General features: G+C 46.5%; 1 pseudogene; it reads right to left on the reverse strand.

Annotated features, from left to right (window-relative positions):
• Positions 1-9,996: 9,996 nt before the first annotated feature.
• LOC121584005 lies at positions 9,997-17,298 on the reverse strand (annotated as a pseudogene).
• Positions 17,299-18,115: the final 817 nt, after the last annotated feature.

Genomic DNA, 18,115 nt, shown 5'->3' on the forward strand with positions numbered 1-18,115 from the left:
AGTTGTTTGGATAGTATAGTTTACTGTGAAAGTAAGTGATAAATTATACTGAACAAAATTAATGCAACGTAATGTTTTCATGAGCAGAAATAAGATACCAGAAATTTTCCATGAGCAAATTTCTCAGTGCACAAATTTGTTAACATCGCAGTTAGTGGGAATTTCTAATTTGTCAAGATAATCCATCCACCTGACAGGTGTGGCATATCAAGAAGCTGGTTAAACAGCATGAGTATTATGCGGGCATCTTGTGCTGGGGATAAAAGCCCACTAAAAATGTGTCGGTGTTGTCAACGCCACATCTCAAGTTGTGGGAGCATGCAATTGGCATGCAGACTGCAGGAATATCCACCAGAGCAATTCACAGAATTACATGTAATTTTTGCTACCATAAGCTGTCTCGAACATCGTTTTAGAGAATTTGGCAGTGCGTCCAACCATCCTCACAACCGCAGACTACGCTAGCCCAGGACCTCCACAATCACCTGCGGGATTGTCTGAGACAAGCCACCCGGACAGCTGATGAAACTGGGTTTGCACAACCAAATAATTTCTGCACATACTGTTAAACAGTCTCACGGAAGGTCATCTGCGTGCTCGTCGACTTGACTGCAATTTGATGTCGTAACCGACTTCAGTGGGCAAATGCTCAACTTTGATTGCGACAGGCATGCTGGAGAAGTGTGCTGTTCACGGATGAATCCTGGTTTCAACAGTACCGGGCATATGTCAGATCGCTTGTGTGGGCAAGTGGTTTGCTGTTGTGAACAGAGTGCCCCATGGTGGGTGTATGGGCAGGAATGAGCTACGGACAACTAACACAATTGCATTTTGTTTATGGCAATTTGAATGCACATATTCCGTGACAAGATCGTGAGGCCCATTTTCGTGCCATTCATCTGCCGCCATCACGTTTCAGCATGATAATGCAAGGATTTGTACACAATTCCTGGAAGCTGAAAATGTCCCAGTTCTACCTTGGCCTGCACACTCACCAGATATGTCACCCATTGAGCATGTTTGGGATACTCTGGATTGACGTTTACGACAACGTGTTCAAGTTCCCACCAATACCCAGCAACTTCGCACAGCCATTGAAGAGTGGGACAACATTCCACAATCAACAGCTTGGCAATCTCTGCGAAGGAGATGTCGCTCTGCATGAGGCAAACGGTGGTCACACCAGATACTGACTGGTTTTCTGATCCATGCCCCTAAAAATGTTTTACTGTATCTGTGACCAACTGATGCATATCTGTATTCCCAGTCATGTGAAATCTATAAAATAGGGCCTAATGAATTTATTTCAGTTGACTGATTTCCTTATGTACTTAACCTCCAGGAAGTCTTTGGAATTGTTGCATGTTGTGTTCATATTTTTGTTCTGTGTGTGTGTTTTATTTATATATATATCACACACATACAGTACCAGTCAAAAGTTTAGACACCTACTCATTCAAGGGTTTTTCTTTATATTTACTATTTTCTACATTGTAGAATAATAGTGAAGACATCAAAACTATAAAATAACACATATGGAATCATGTAGTAACCAACAAAGTGTTACACAAAACATATTTTATGTTTGAAATTATTCAAAGTAGCCACCCTTTGCCTTTGACGGCTTTGCACACTCTTGGTGTTCTCTCAACCAGCTTCACCTGGAATGCTTTTCCAACAGTCTTGAAGGAGTTCCCACGTATGCTGAGCACTTGTTGGCTGCTTTTCCTTCAATCTGCGGTCCGACTCATCCCAAACCATCTCAATTGGGTTGAGGTTGGGTGATTGTGGAGGCCAGGTCATCTGATGCAGCACTCCATCACTCTCCTTCTTGGTCAAATAGCCCTTACATAGCCTGGAGGTATGTTTTGGGTCATTGTCCTGTTGAAAAACAAATGATAGTCCCACTAAGCGCAAACCAGAGGGGATGGCATATCGCTGCAGAATGCTGTGGTAGCCATGCTGGTTAAGTGTGCCTTGAATTCTAAATAAATCACTGACAGTGTCACCAGCAAAGCACCAACACACATCCTCCACCCATGCTTCACAGTGGGAACCACACATTCGGAGATCATCCGTTCACCTACTCTGCGTCTCACAAAGACACAGCGTTTGGAACCCAAAATCTCATTTGGACTCATCAAACCAAAGGACAGATTTCCACCGGTCTAATGTCCATTGCTTGTGTTTCTTGGCCCAATCAAGTCCCTTCTTCTTATTTGTGTCCTTTAGTGGTGGTTTCTTTGGAGCAATTTGACCATGAAGGCCTGATTCACACGGTCGCCTCTGAACAGTTGATGTTGAGATGTGTATGTTACTTATCCAGGCTCTGTCGTAGCCGGCCGCGACCGGGAGACCCATGGGGCGGCGCACAATTGGCCCAGCGTCGTCCAGGGTAGGGGAAGGAATGGCCGGCAGGGATGTAGCTCAGTTGGTAGAGCATGGCGTTTGCAACGCCAGGGTTGTGGGTTCGATTCCCACGGGGGGCCAGTATGAAAAAATAAATATATAATAATAATAATGTATGCACTCACTAACTGTAAGTCGCTCTGGATAAGAGCGTCTGCTAAATGACTAAAATGTTTTAAAAAATTAAATGTACTTGAACTCTGTGACGCATTTATTTGGGCTGCAATTTATGAGGCTGGTAACTCTAATGAACTTATCCTCTGCAGCAAAGGTAACTTTGGGTCTTCCTCTCCTGTGGCGGTCCTCATGACAGCCAGTTTTATCATAGCGTTTGATGGTTTTTGCAACTGCACTTGAAGAATCTTTCAAAGTTTTTTTAAATGTTCCGTATTGACTGACCTTCATCTCTTAAGTAGTGATGGACTCCTTCCTCTTTGCTTATTTGAGCTGTTCTTGCCATATGTTATTTTACCAAATAGGGCTATCGTCTGTATACCACCACTACCTTGTCACAACAACTGATTGGCTCAAACGCATTAAGAAGGAAAGAAATTCCACAAATTAACTTAAGGTATACCTGTTAATTGAAATGCGTTCCAGGTGACTACCTTATGAAGCTGTTTGAGAGAATTGCAAAAGTGTGCAAAGCTGTCATCAAGGCAAAGGGTGGCTACATTGAAGAATCTCAAATATAAAAATATTTTATTACTTTACAGCCTTATTCTAAAATGGATTAAATTGTTTCCCCCCCTCCAATCTACACACAATGCCCCATAATGTCGAAGCAAAAAATGGTTTGTAGAAATGATTGCAAAAAAACAACTGACATTTACATAAGTATTTACTCAGTACTTTGAAGCATCTTTGGCAGCGATTACAGCCTCAAGTCATCTTGGGTATGACGCTACAAGCTTGACACACCTGTATTTGGGGAGTTTCTCCCATGCTTCTCTGCAGATCCTTTCAAGCTCTGTCAGGTTGGATGGGGAGCGTCGCTGCTATTTTCAGGTCTCTGCAGAGATGTTCGAACGGGTTCAAGTCCAGGCTCTGCTGGGCCACTCAAGGACATTCAGAGACTTATCCCGAAGCCACTCCTGCGTTGTCTTGGCTGTGTGCTTAGGGTCGTTGTCCTGTTGGAAGGTGAACCTTCACCCCAGTCTGAGGTCCTGAGTGCTCTGGAGCAGGTTTTCATCAAGGACCTCTCTGTACTTTGCTCCGTTTATCTTTCCCTCGATCCTGACTAGTCTCCCAGTCCCTGCCGCTGAAAAACATCAGCATAATGCTGCCACCACCATGCTTCACCGTAGGGATGGTGCCAGGTTTCCTCCAGACATGACGCTTGGCATTCAGGCCAAAGAGTTCAATCTTGGTTTCATCAGACAAGAGAATCCTGTTTCTCATGGTCTGAGAGTCTTTAGGTGCATTTTGGCAAACTCCAAGCGGGCTGTCATGTGCCTTTTACTGAGGAGTGGCTTCCGTCTGGCCACTACCATAAAGGCCTGATTTGGTGGAGTTCTGCAGAGATGGTTGTCCTTCTGAAAGGTTCTCCCATCTCCACAGAGGAACTCTGGAGCTCTGTCAGAGTGACCATCGGGTTCTTGGTCACCTCCCTGACCAAGGCCCTTCTCCCCTGATTAAGCGGTTTGGCCTGGCGGCCAGCTCTAGGAAGAGTCTTGGTGGTTCCAAACTTCTTCCACTTAAGAATAATGTTGGCCACTGTGTTCTTGGGGACCTTCAATTCTGCAGAAATGTTTTGGTACCAGTCCCCAGATCTGTGCCTCGACACAATCCTTTCTCGGAGCTCTACGGACAATTCCGTCGACCTCATGCCTTGGTTTTTGCTCTGCATTGCACTGTCAACTGTGGGACCTTTATATAGACTGTGTGCCTTTCCAAATCATGTCCAATCAATTGAATTTACCACAGGTGGACTCCAATTAAGTTGTAGAAACATCTCAAGGATGATCAATGGAAACAGGATGCACCTGAGCTCAATTTCGAGTCTCATAGCAAAGGGTGTGAATACTTATGTAAATAAGGTATTTCTGTAATAAAATGTGGAAAAAGGGAAGGGGTCTGCATACTTTACTAATGCACTCATTCTTCTTAAACACCCTTAACTCATCTCATTCTGCATAGCCTAGAGGGAGGGATCATGTCGTCAAAATGTGTTTAATCTTGCAGATCATCCCATGTGTGCGTTATTCATGTTTTACCTTCAGGTCTTTGATGATTGGCTGTGTGGGTTCTCTGCCGGATGGCATAAGCCATCAAAAAATGCTTTCTGATTGGGCACCTAGCCATGCAATGTCATGAGGTACCGTCTTCATTACCTTGTTTAGGAAGCTCATTACCTTGTTTAGGGCAGGGTCAAATTGACAGTTTTTTTCACAGATAGGGAACAAAGTTAACTTTTCCAGACAGCTACAGCTAATAATAGGCTATTTAGTAGCTTCTAATTTCGTTAAGTTTTGGTAGCGGCGAGCTGAATAATTATAGCTGTCTAATCAGCATGGATATCAGAAAATGGAGGACCACCATGTCGAGTGCGATACCAAGCAGCCTGCTGGCCCGGCCACTGAGGTTGAGGAGCCTAGCAGCAAATGTAATACCCGCCCATCCCCAACGCCGTCTGCTGACCAACAAGATTGAGAATAGCCAGGGCCTAGAACCAACAGCACGAGGGTAACATCACAACAAGCACCTCCCCCTCTGTTACCCCAGCAACTAGCACCTGACGACCTGTTGGATCTAACCAAAACTTAACCAGTGGAAACAGAGTTGATTGATTCTTAAAGTGAAATCGCAACCACAGCCAGTAACAACAAATGGACCCCACTCAGTGTTCTTCAAAGATACAGCGGGCCTTTGTCAGCAATGCCGACTGTGCTGTTGGCACTGAAGCATGGATTTGGATTAACAGCAATGTGGGAAAGTTTATTCTCCAGTCTGAAGAATGTATTCAGTGAACACAGTTACATCATGTTACATCAATGAAAAGCCCAGCTTGTGCAGCTGGCATTTGAGAGGGACCTGACAAGTACATTTCACCAGGAAGGAGAATGGGATCAGAAACTGCTCATGAGGTTCAACACAGCATGGAGGGGGCTGCAACTCGTCTAAATGGCAAGCTACAAACTTTATGGCCCTGGCCGCCATGCCAGAATGATTCATTTAGTTTTTTCCTCATGTAAGCCTACTGGTTGGCCTTTGCTTTTTACTTCAATGCATCTTTTAGATTTTTTTGTGATTCTTAATGTCATTAGGTTACTTGCTTTTGTGGGTCTAATTGCTATTGATAGATATACAGCTTTGCGTTATTTGACGGGTATAGGGACAATGACCAATGTAGATTATTGGTTGTGCTCTGAGGTGATGCTGAAATTGGCAGTCCATCTAACATTATCCTTTTTAAAATGCCCCCTCAGGCGTGTCGTCCTGGAGCCAGGCCTGTCTTGTAGTGGCTGCAGCTCAATCCCCTCTTTCCTGCAATATAAAGTTTGCGCCTATTCCATAATATGGGGCTTGTGAAGGTGGCCATTTTCAACACATGAGAGGATACAGACAAGAAAGTCGTCACGAAAGCCTCTGTAAAACCTGAACCATGTAAGCTACAAACTATTAAGTCACCACCATCGAAAAATTACTCTAACAAACACGACAGTGTCAGTTGTTTGGCTCTACATCGACAAGCTTTACGGCACTCGTCTAAGCTCTCTGTGGATTAACTATGAGATGAACATATTTGTCTGAAAACAAACTAGTCACCAGTTGTTGGCCATGGTGTTATGTCTAACCAGTTGGCTATTGTAGTCTGTGTGCCCACATGAGCTCCAGAGTCTAGCGGCTCGTACAGTGAAACTAAACTAGATTGGTAGGTAGCAGGTGAGGCTTTTATTTATTTCACAATAAATTAAGCTGAAGCTAGGTTTCCCAAGTCGTTCGGCGATTACTGCTCATGTCCGTGAGCATGCTAAACAGATGGCTCTGACGTCACACACCCAAATAAGCTCAACCAATCACCCAACGTAACTCATTAATATTAATGACTTTGCCTCCGGCTATCCTACGAAAGGACATTTTGCGTCACAGACATCCTCATTTCAAAGAGGTCTTCTCTCAAAAACGGGTGTCCTAACCGAACCGTTGGAGCTACAGTACAAACTAATGTGTCTAATGTCGAAAGGGGAGACTCTCACGAACACAAAGCTTCAAGGGAGTCATCTGAAGGTAACCCAGTACTGGGTTGTAAAAAATTCTAAAAGTGCGTAGGTGGTAAAAATGTGACACGAATATAGTGACCAAACATGGGTCTAATTACTATTTGATTTTTTTCTGAGTTTTCTTCTCTCAGATATAGAACAGACACTTCAAAACCGTGTTCTTTATGATTTATTTTGGGACTGTCTGTTTTGCCATGTACAAATGTGTTATTCAATGTGATTCTATGGGCAATAGCAAAGGCCAAATTCAATGTTTCATCAAATGATTTATTTATATATTTCTTTGTACCTACAGGGGTCCTATAATGCCAAATCAAATGTCTAAATGATACATTTTATGACCATCTTAAAACAATTCCATATATTAGCTTAGTAGATATTACAATCTAAGGGGTTTGACCTACAGGGGTTTTAACTACTCCTATAAAAATGGTAGGCTATAAGGGACTCTGCAAGAAGGTCTGATTCCACTATTACTGAAGCAAGACCCAGATGGAAAGTATAAAGATCCAGTCCATTTTAAAAACTGGAGGCCTCTTACACTTCAATGTTGTGATGCAAAAATCCTGGTGAAATGCATAGTGCATAGAATTAAAAGGTTTTACCACATATTGTTAATTCTGATCACAGTTTTTTTGCATGGGCAATACATTGGAGATAATATACAACAATTATTTGGAACAAATTCAATACAACACTATGAAACGTCAAAGAAACGTTTTTGAAAAGGCTTTTCATAAAGTATGACTAGAACTGATATGTAAATGCCTGGACTATTTCAATTTCGGTGAATCTTTTATACAATGGGTTAAAGTTGTATAGCAACCCCAGGTGTAAAATAGCAAATAATGGTTAATTCTCAGAAAGTATTGAACTGTCAAGAGGAGCACATTTGTTATGGCCATCGAAATGCTAGCTATTAAAATCAGATCCAACAAGAACATCAACACCTACATATTAAACAGTTACATAAATCTAAATTGCAACTCGACCCATAGCAACAACATATCTCAGAGCTAAACCAATTTCTCTTAGATAACCGGAGTTCAAGAAATATTACTTCCAAAATGTATAAAGAACAGAGGTAGGTGATACTCTATCCTCCCTAGAGAAATGGACCAACAATATACGTAATATGAAAATACATCTTATCCAGTACAGAATTCAACATAAATTCCACTATACCAATAGAACTCTGTCGCTGATGGGCCTTGTTGACTCGCCTCTGTGTCAATTATACCAAAAAGACCTTCCCGAAACTCATCTCCATGCATTCTGGTTTTGTCCCATCATTGAGAATTACTGGAAAAAGGTTCTGAGCATTCTCTGTCATCCTCCATATTACCATTCCTGCATCCCCATCACTCTGCATACTACACTATTTTGATGATGACGACCCCTGTGTTTCTAATATCCCCAAGAACAAAAAACTGTTCCTATTGATTTCATTAACAATCTGCAAAGAAGTGATACTGTTAAACTGGAAAAGCAGATCCAATGTTTCAACCCTACACTAGCTTAATTTACAGTCTGACCTGGCCCCCCTGGAGAGATCATCCTTCAAACGAAATAACAAACTGACGGACTTTAACACAATCTGGGAACCCTTCCTATCCTATATTGCCCTCAGGCAACCCCAGAAAATATCAAATATGGCACCTTCTACCTAATTATTAGTTATTTGCTAACTGGCAGCTTACCCACTTACCCACTTGTTTTGCCTTGCTCTGTTCCGTCCTGTCTTGTTCAATATGGTCGTCTTTTTTGTCCTGTTTTGACTTCTCCCTGTTATAATATTTACTTATTTCCTTTTTCTTTTTTCTTCCTTTTCTGCTCTTTCTGACTTTTTGGTTGTAGTTTACCTTCACTATAATAAACATGTATATGTACATGGGCTGGTGGGAGGGTTAGGAGCTAAGTAGGGTTGCTCCTGGTCAGTCCCTGGATTGGAGACCAGATGCTGCTGGAAGTGGTGTTGGAGGGCCAGTAGGAGGCACTCTTTCCTCTGGTCAATTTTTTAAAATCCCAATGCCCTAGGGCAGTGATTGGGGACATTGCCCTGTGTAGGGTGCCGTCTTTCGATTGGGACGTTAAACAGGTTTCCTGACTCTGTGGTTACTAAAGATCCCATGGCACTTATTGTAAGAGTAGGGGTGTTAACCCTGGTGTCCTAGCTAAATTCACCATCTGGCCCTAATACCATCATGGCCACCTAATCATCCCCAGCTTCCAATTGGCTGATTTATCCCCCCTCCTCTCCCCTGTAACTATTCCCCAGGTCGTTGCTGTAAATGAGAATGTGTTCTCAGTCAGTTAACCTGGTAAAATAAGGGTACCAAGACGACACTAAACAATATTTGGTTTTAAAAAAGTGTCAACGTACAGTGAGGGGAAAGAAGTATTTGATCCCCTGCTGATTTTGTACGTTTGCCCACTGACAAAGAAATGATCAGTCTATAATTTTAATGATAGGTATATTTGAACAGTGAGAGACAGAATAACAACAACAAAAAATCCAGAAAAACGCATGTCAAAAATGTTATAAATTGATTTGCATTTTAATGAGGGAAATAAGTATTTGACCCCTCTGCAAAACATGACTTAGTACTTGGTGGCAAAACCCTTGTTGGCAATCACAGAGGTCAGACATTTATTGTACTGACTGACCTTCATGTCTTAAGGTAATGCTGGACAGTCATTTCTCTTTGCTTATTTGAGCTGTTCTTGCCATAATATGGACTTGGTGTTTTACCAAATAGGACTATCTTCTGTATACCACCCCTGTCTTGTCACAACACAACTGATTGGCTCAAACGCATTAGGAAGGAAAGAAATTCCACAAATTAACTTTTAAGAAGGCACACCTGTTAATTGAAATGCATTCCAGGTGACTACCTCATGAAGCTGGTTGAGAGAATGCCAAGAGTGTGCAAAGCTGTCATCAAGCAATGGGTGGCTATTTGAAGAATCTAAAATATGTTTTGATTTGTTTAACACTTTTTTGGTTACTACATGATTAGGTGTCCTATCTATATTTAGCAGGCATGTTACAACATAAGTAAAGGTTATATTTTGCAGTAAATACAACCATAGTACTGTAGTAGCAGATACTGTAACTAATCAATCAATATGCTGATCAAACAATTTGTCTAATTACAGTATAATTACAAAAGTTTGTCCTTAACTTTAAACATTTTAGTAATTTAGCAGACACTCTTATCCAGAGCGACTTACAGTTAGTGAGTGCATACATTTTTTATACTGGCCCCCCGTGGGAATCGAACCCACAACCCTGGCATTGCAAGCGCCATGCTCTACCAACTGAGCTACAGGAGGCCCATTACCCACTCTCTCCTTTCCTCCTTCCATGTTCTGGCACTTTCTCTCTCCATCTCTATCGCTCTTTCATGTTCTCTCTCTCTCTCTCTCTTGAACTAGGTGGGGTGTCAAGTAGGAAGGCCAGGTCAGCAGCTGTCCCTGTGCGTGCATGGAGGTCCATGACAGACGTAGATGCACATCCCCCGAGCCCCGCCATGCCTCCGCCTGCATCTCCATGTCCAGAGGACCTGCGGGAACACACCTTGTCACGGTTTCGGCCGAGGCTGCTCCTCCTCCTTGTTCGGGCAGGCTTCGGCGGTCGTCGTCCCCGGAGTACTAGCTGCCACCGTTCGATGTTTCATGTTTGTTTGGTTTTGTCTGTTTGTACACCTGTCCCTTGTTAGTGTTTGATTTGGTTGCCTATTTAGTTTTCGTGTGTGGGGGCAGGTGTTATGTGGTATTGTTTATTTGTCAAGCTGTTGCTCTTTGGTATTACTCTCAGGATTGTTGTTTTTCCGAGAGTCCGCACTGTGTGCGCTATCGTCATTTTTACGCACTGTGTGTATTGTGCGTACCTTGTATTTTGCCTCCCGGTTGGGTTGGCTGTTCGCCTGTTTGGTGCTGTTATTTTGTTACTAAAGTCTGTTGACGAACGCCCGTGTTTCCTGCGCTTGATTCCTCACCGCATCTACACTCAGCTACTGACAGAATACCACATCTCACCATGGAGTCAGCAGGAGCACCCGCGCCGACAGAGGTCATGGAGGACCGTCTTCGTGGACAGGAGGAATGGATTAACCAGATCGGGCACGCCTTGGATCGGGTGATGAACACTCTCCACCGATGGGAAAGCAGCGGGGTACCCACGCCCCCACCTACCGGACCATCCCCATCGGTCAGTCCTCCTGTCCACATTCCGGAACCCAGTGGGGTTCGGCTCTCGCTCCCGAGGGCGTACGACGGCTCCGCTGCCGGGTGTCAAGGGTTCCTGTTACAGGTGGAGCTCTACCTCGCCACCGTACACCCGGCGCCCTCGGGACACGAGAGCGTCTCCGCCCTCATCTCCTGTCTCACCGGCAAGGCGTTGGAGTGGGCCAATGCCGAATGGAGGAGAATGGACGCCGCTACCATCACTTATGCGGAGTTCTCCCGCCGCTTCCGGGCCGTGTTCGACCATCCACCAGAAGGGAAGGCGGCGGGGGAGCGTCTGTTCTTCCTCCGACAGGGGATGAGGAGCGCACAGGATTTTGCCCTGGAGTTCCGGACTCTAGCGGCAGATGCAGGGTGGAATGAGCGGGCCCTCATAGACCACTTCCGTTGTAGCCTCCGGGAGGACGTCCAAAGAGAGTTGGCGTGCAGGGATACCATGTTGACGTTTGACCAACTAGTCGACATGGCCATTCGGTTGGACACCCTGCTCGCCACCCGTGGACGTCCCCGGATGGGGGTCGCCCATTTCACCCTCCAGCACCTCCCGAGCCGAGCCCTATGGAGCTCGGAGGTGCTGGCGCTAGAGAAAGGAGGAGTAGGAACCCGAGGGGGGCCGTCCCCTGCACCAACTGTGGCCGTGGAGGGCACACCGCGGCTAGGTGTTGGGGAAGGTCCCCGGTGGAGGTGAAGGCAGGCCACGCATTGGGGAGTCCTCCCAGGTGAGTAGGCGCCCTACTTACCCAGAGCTTTCTGTCGTTCACATAACCTTGCCTGTTTGTTTTCCACAGGTAGCACCTCGTTCCCAGCATAAGGCGCTAGTCGATTCAGGCGCAGCTGGGAACTTTGTAGATCGCCAGTTCTGTGTAGAATTAGGGATTCCTCTCCTTCCCGTTGAGAGCCTTTCCCTGTACATGCCCTAGATAGCCGTCCGTTAGGATCTGGGTTGATTAGGGAGGTCACAGCGCCCCTTAAGATGGAGGCGCAGGGGGGTCATGAGGAGACGATTCAGCTCTATCTGATTGACTCTCCTGCGTATCCGGTGGTGCTGGGGCTTCCCTGGTTGATTACCCATGATCCTACTATTTCGTGGCGAGAGAAAGCTCTTAAAGGGTGGTCTGCTCAGTGTGAGGGGCTGTGTCTGGGTGTTTCCATAGGGGCGACCTCGGTGGAAAGTCCGAATCTAATGCCTGCACTGCACATTCCCCCCGAGTATGAGGATTTGACACTGGCGTTTAGTAAGACTAGGGCGGCGCAGCTGCCGCCTCATAGACAGGGGGATTGTGCGATAGATCTCCAGTTAGGAGCAGCCCTCCCGCGGAGCCATGTGTATCCCTTGTCTCAAATGAATGCTCCCTCCGTCTTCCAATCCTTCGTCGATGAGATTTTCCGGGACATGCAGGGGCAGGGAGTAGTCGTGTACATCGACGATATTCTGGTGTACAGTTCTACCCGAGCAGAGCATGTAGCCCTGGTGCGCCGAGTGTTGAGGAGGCTGTTGGAGCATGACCTATATGTCAAGGCAGAGAAATGTCTGTTCTTTCAGAAGTCGGTCTCCTTTTTGGGTTATCAGTTGTCTGCGTCAGGGGTGAAGATGGAGGTTGACCGGGTGTCAGCTGTGCGTAGATTGGCAAACCCCAACCACTGTGAAAGAGGTGCAACAGTTCTTGGGTTTTGCGAATTACTACCGGAGGTTTATCCGGGGTTTTGGACAGGTGGCAGCTCCCATAACGTCTCTGTTGAAGGGGGGTCCGGTGCGCTTGCGGTGGTCAGCTGAGGCGGACAGGGCTTTTGGGAGACTGAAGGACCTGTTTACCTCGGCGCCGGTGTTGGCGCATCCGGATCCCGCTTTACCATTCCAGGTAGAGGTAGACGCGTCCGAGGTCGGTATTGGGGCCGTCCTCTCACAACGGTCTGGCACACCACCTAAACTCCGCCCCTGTGCTTTTTATTCTAAGAAACTCAGTCCGGCGGAGCGGAATTATGACGTAGGGGACAGGGAGCTGTTAGCCGTGGTACAGGCCCTAAAGGTGTGGAGGCATTGGCTTGAGGGGGCTCAACACCCTTTCCTCATTTTGACTGACCACCGTAACCTGGAATACATCCGGGCAGCTAGGAGACTGAATCCTCGCCAGGCCCACTGGACTATGTTTCTAGCCCGGTTTGTGTTTAAAATCACTTACATCCCTGGGTCCCAGAACGGGAAGGCAGATGCCCTGTCTCGGCGGTATGACACGGAGGAGAGGTCCGTTGAGCCCACTCCCATACTACCAAAGTCTTGTCTGGTGGCACCGGTGGTATGGGAGGTCGATGCAGAGATCGAGCGGGCGTTACGCACCGACCCAAGTCCTCCACAGTGTCCAGTGGGTCGGACGTACGTTCCGCTCGAGGTACGCGATTGCCTCATTTATTGGGCTCATACGTCCCCCTCCTCTGGACATCCAGGTATTGGCCGGACAGTTCACTGCCTTAGCACTAAGTACTGGTGGCCAACGTTAGCCAGGGATGTGAGGGTTTATGTCTCCTCCTGTTCGGTGTGTGCCCAGTGTAAGGCGCCCAGACATTTGCCCAGGGGTAAGCTACAACCCCTGCCCGTTCCACAACGACCCTGGTCCCACCTCTCGGTGGACTTTGTTACAGACCTTCCCCCCTCACAGGGGAATACTACCATCCTGGTCGTTGTGGATCGGTTCTCGAAGGCCTGTCGTCTCCTTCCCATGCCGGGTCTCCCTACTGCCCTACAGACCGCTGAGGCTCTGTTTACCCATGTCTTCCGGCATTACGGGGTACCCGAGGATATAGTGTCTGATCGAGGCCCCCAGTTCACCTCCAGAGTGTGGAGAGCGTTTATGGAACGGTTGGGGGTTTCGGTGAGCCTTACCTCCGGTTACCACCCGGAGAGTAATGGGCAGGTTGAACGTGTCAACCAGGATGTGGGTAGGTTTCTGAGGTCTTATTGCCAGGGCCGGCCGGAGGAGTGGGCGAGATACGTTCCGTGGGCCGAGATGGCGCAGAACTCTCTCCGCCACTCCTCCACCCAACTAACCCCTTTCCAGTGTGTGTTAGGGTACCAGCCAGTTCTGGCACCTTGGCACGAGAGCCAGATCGAGGCCCCTGCGGTGGATGAGTGGGTGCGGCGCTCGGAGGAGACATGGAACGCTGCCCACGTTCATCTGCAGCGGGCCATCCGTCGGCATAAGACGAGCGCCGATCTCCACCGCAGTGAGGGGCCTGTATACGCACCTGGAGATCGAGTCTGGCTCTCGACCAGAAACCTGCCCCTCCGCCTGCCCTGCCGGAAGCTGGGTCGGCGGTTTGTGGGGCCATTCAAAGTCCTGAGGAGGTTGAACGAGGTGTGTTACAGGTTAGAACTGCCTATTAATTACAGGAATATTAACCCCTCGTTCCATGTGTCTCTCCTCAGGCCGGTGGTAGCTGGTCCACTCCAGGACTATGAGATAGTAGAGACTCCTCCGCCCCCGTTGGACATCGAAGGGGCTCCGGCGTACACTGTGAGGTCCATCCTTGATTCGAGACGCCGGATGGGGGTCTCCAATATCTCGTGGAGTGGGAGGGTACGGCCCGGAGGAGCGGTGCTGGGTGCCGAGGAGGGACATATTAGACCTGTCCCTGCTGACCGAGTTCCATCGGGGTCATCCTACGCGCCCTGCTCCGCGTCGTCCTGGTCGTCCCCGAGGCCGGGATCGGCGCACGGCTGGAGTCGCGCGTCAAGGGGGGGGTACTGTCACGGTTTCGGCCGAGGCTGCTCCTCCTCCTTGTTCGGGCAGGCTTCGGCGGTCGTCGTCCCCGGAGTACTAGCTGCCACCGTTCGATGTTTCATGTTTGTTTGGTTTTGTCTGTTTGTACACCTGTCCCTTGTTAGTGTTTGATTTGGTTGCCTATTTAGTTTTCATGTGTGGGGGCAGGTGTTATGTGGTATTGTTTATTTGTCAAGCTGTTGCTCTTTGGTATTACTCTCAGGACTGTTGTTTTTCCGAGAGTCCGCACTGTGTGCGCTATCGTCATTTTTACGCACTGTGTGTATTGTGCGTACCTTGTATTTTGCCTCCCGGTTGGGTTGGCTGTTCGCCTGTTTGGTGCTGTTATTTTGTTACTAAAGTCTGTTGACGAACGCCCGTGTTTCCTGCGCTTGATTCCTCACCGCATCTACACTCAGCTACTGACACACCTTAGCAGGGGGTTATGGGTAGGGCCAAATGGAATCAGATAACGCTGGAATAAATACTTAGAATTGCAGCTAATTCTGACAGATTATTATAAACACCCAACATTAGCCGCCAGTCCATTGCTTTGTAATGTCTGTTCCACTAGCTTTTACTTCTATAGTTGTGTCCCTGTGATGTCACCTGGAGCATAGTTGAGCACCCTGAGGCCTCGTTTCTCCTCAGCCAGGTCTCTGAACATCATCTCTCAGGCAGCCTTCCCTGTACAGTACAGCACCCAGGAAGGCAGTCCTGCATGGAGAACAGAGATATACACATGGAGTTTGTTAAATGCAAATCACAAATGGCTACAGAAATCTTGTAATTTCAGTAAAGTAAATGTGTTGTACTTTGAAAATACATCCTAAGTATTTGAAATGCAGATGATTGAAACGCTAGCAGCCAATACCTGCAGGGCAAACGGAGAGCTGATGTTGACCACACTGCGTCTCAGGCCTGGTCTCTGTGGAAGCAACTGCAGAACCCCTGCGGTGATGCTAAGGATGGAGCTAACGTTGCGTGACAGGTAGGAGTTCAACTCCTCAGGGTCAGTGACACTCATGAGTGAACCGGGACACATCACGCAGAGAGCCATAGAGACGGAGGAAGATATATCAATTATTTAAATGTTTAACCACATCTACATTCTTTTATGTAAATGGTGTAATAGAAGTGTCCAGACAATTTTTTTGCGATTTCACTTGGTCTTGAGAAACTTACCCCACCAGCATAGACTTCCTCATTGCACGTTCTGCAGTATGGGTGTCACGGGTAAACATGAACTAAGGCTCCAAAAACACCCAAAGACGTCCTTTTAGAAATGGCAAAGCTCTCAGTATAGTAATGCAGGTCTTTAGATGTTGTACACATGATATTGTGTAATTCCGAACTTTATCCGCAAAATTATATTTAATTTTGTTGGACTCGAGCGATACATTTCTGTGTGCGAACATGCGCATGGTTTCTCGTTCCCATTATGGTGACACAAAAAAACAGAAAGCATACGCATGCTCGCACACAAATGTATTGCTCGGGTCCAACAAAATGAAATATAACTTTGCGGATTAAGTTAGGAATTACACAATAACAAATATGTGTCTGGACACTTCTATAACATGCCATTTACATCAAATTGAGATTTGGTTAAAGAAAAAGTGAACTTGTCCTTTGTGAAATGTTTTGAGGAGAGGGGACCATGAGTTTCCCCAATATCCATGCAAATCTCCTGTGCATAATTTGTGTGCTCAAGTTGCATGTGAATTTCTATAGTTGATTATAACCACTCTCTCACCAGCCATCAGCAGCAGAGAGTAGAAACAGGAAGAGAGCAAGAATGCATCTCACCAGTTGTCACGACTTCGGCCGAGGCTGCCTCCCCTCCTTGTTCGGGCAGGCTTCGGCGTTCGTCGTCACCGGAGTACTAACCACTGCCGCCCCAATCATGATCATCACAATTGTCTTGTCTCGTTATCACACACACCTGGTTCTAATCCCCTAATTAGTCCGTGTATAAGTGTTCCCTCTGCCCCCTTGTCCTTGTGGGTGATAGTTTATTGTGAAGGTTAGTGAAGCTCGGTGGAGCGCGTGTATTTTGTTCGACGGGAGTATTTTCCCGTGTGCCTTGTATTTTCCAGTGCACCTGTTTTGTGCCCTGGAGTGTGTTTGACGCATTTCTGCGTAAACCTGTATTTTGCGGATTAAAGCCTGTTATTCTGTGATTTACCCTCCTGCGCCTGACTCCTTCAACACCACCTCATCACACCAGGTGATGTTGATGAGCAGCACATGATCGATATCGAGAGTGGCCTCTTCCCGTACAACCCTGTCTCCTCCACCCCCTCTCTCCTGCTCAGATCTGCAGGAACAACGCGGACCACCAGCCCCTCTTGAACCTCCACAGAATCCTCCAGATCCTCCCTCAGCATCCTTAGCTGGTCCCCAGACCAAGCCACAAGGAGAAAGACCTAGCCAGGCTGGACAAGGCACGCCACCTGGTAGATCAAATACATTGGGGAGTATTTATAGTTACTGTACATTTCTGACTATGGTCTGGTTTCTCCACTGATGGATTGACGGACGGACGGACGGACGGAAACAAACACAAACAAACAAAGCAAGAATGAACTCACCTGCATGGCCATTATGCGGCCAAAGCCCCGCTCCTGGAGAGAGGACATGAACATCAGATCAGCCTGCATCCTCGGACTAGAAAGGAACAAAGAGAAAGCGATTAGAGCTGATGAGTGGAGGAGAGGAGAGTTTGCAATGAGATGGATTGTGGGCTTTGCCAATGAAAGAGAGATGGGTGTCTTTTATGATGGAATGGATATTACATACAGGCAGAACTAATGCTATCTCATGTGTGGATGCTATATTTTGCATGACTAAATGTCTTAAGATACGTACTGAGATCAGATGTAGATAGTTGGCCAGTTAACATTGTGTCACAGAATATGTTAAGTGTCACGGTCATGGAATAGGAAAACATTATGATTATTTTCATCCATGACAAACAAATTCACAAATAATATTTTTCATTTTGTGTACAATGTGTTAAAATGACTCAGGCTTGACGGAAATTGACAGTATATGACATAATATAAAAAGGTATCATTAACATAACACTGTATGACCTATATGAGATATGGGCAATTCCACAGTAACAGAGGGATGCTGAGACTCAGTTTCTTCACTTTCATGTGCCATCTCCACACTTTCCTCTTGTCCCATAACCCTTGCTTCATGTCCACTAACAGAGCTGCCAGCTATAGAGGACACTGACACGACCAGTGCAAACCATGAGGCACATCAACTTCAAACTTCAAACCAGTGAAATAACCTATGTAGTAGACTGTAACAAGCTAGTAAACAAATGAAGTTAATGATGGGATTTCACTTTTTCACTTAACAGCCTGTGCTTACTGTAGGCTACATATATAACTATTGGCTATCTACCTTCTATGCTTTTATCCCAAACCACATCCTAGGATGCATCTCCAATCTGCCTTAGTCACC

This window comes from Coregonus clupeaformis, chromosome 16 (assembly GCF_020615455.1).
Source record: "Coregonus clupeaformis isolate EN_2021a chromosome 16, ASM2061545v1, whole genome shotgun sequence".
NCBI lineage: Eukaryota > Metazoa > Chordata > Actinopteri > Salmoniformes > Salmonidae > Coregonus > Coregonus clupeaformis.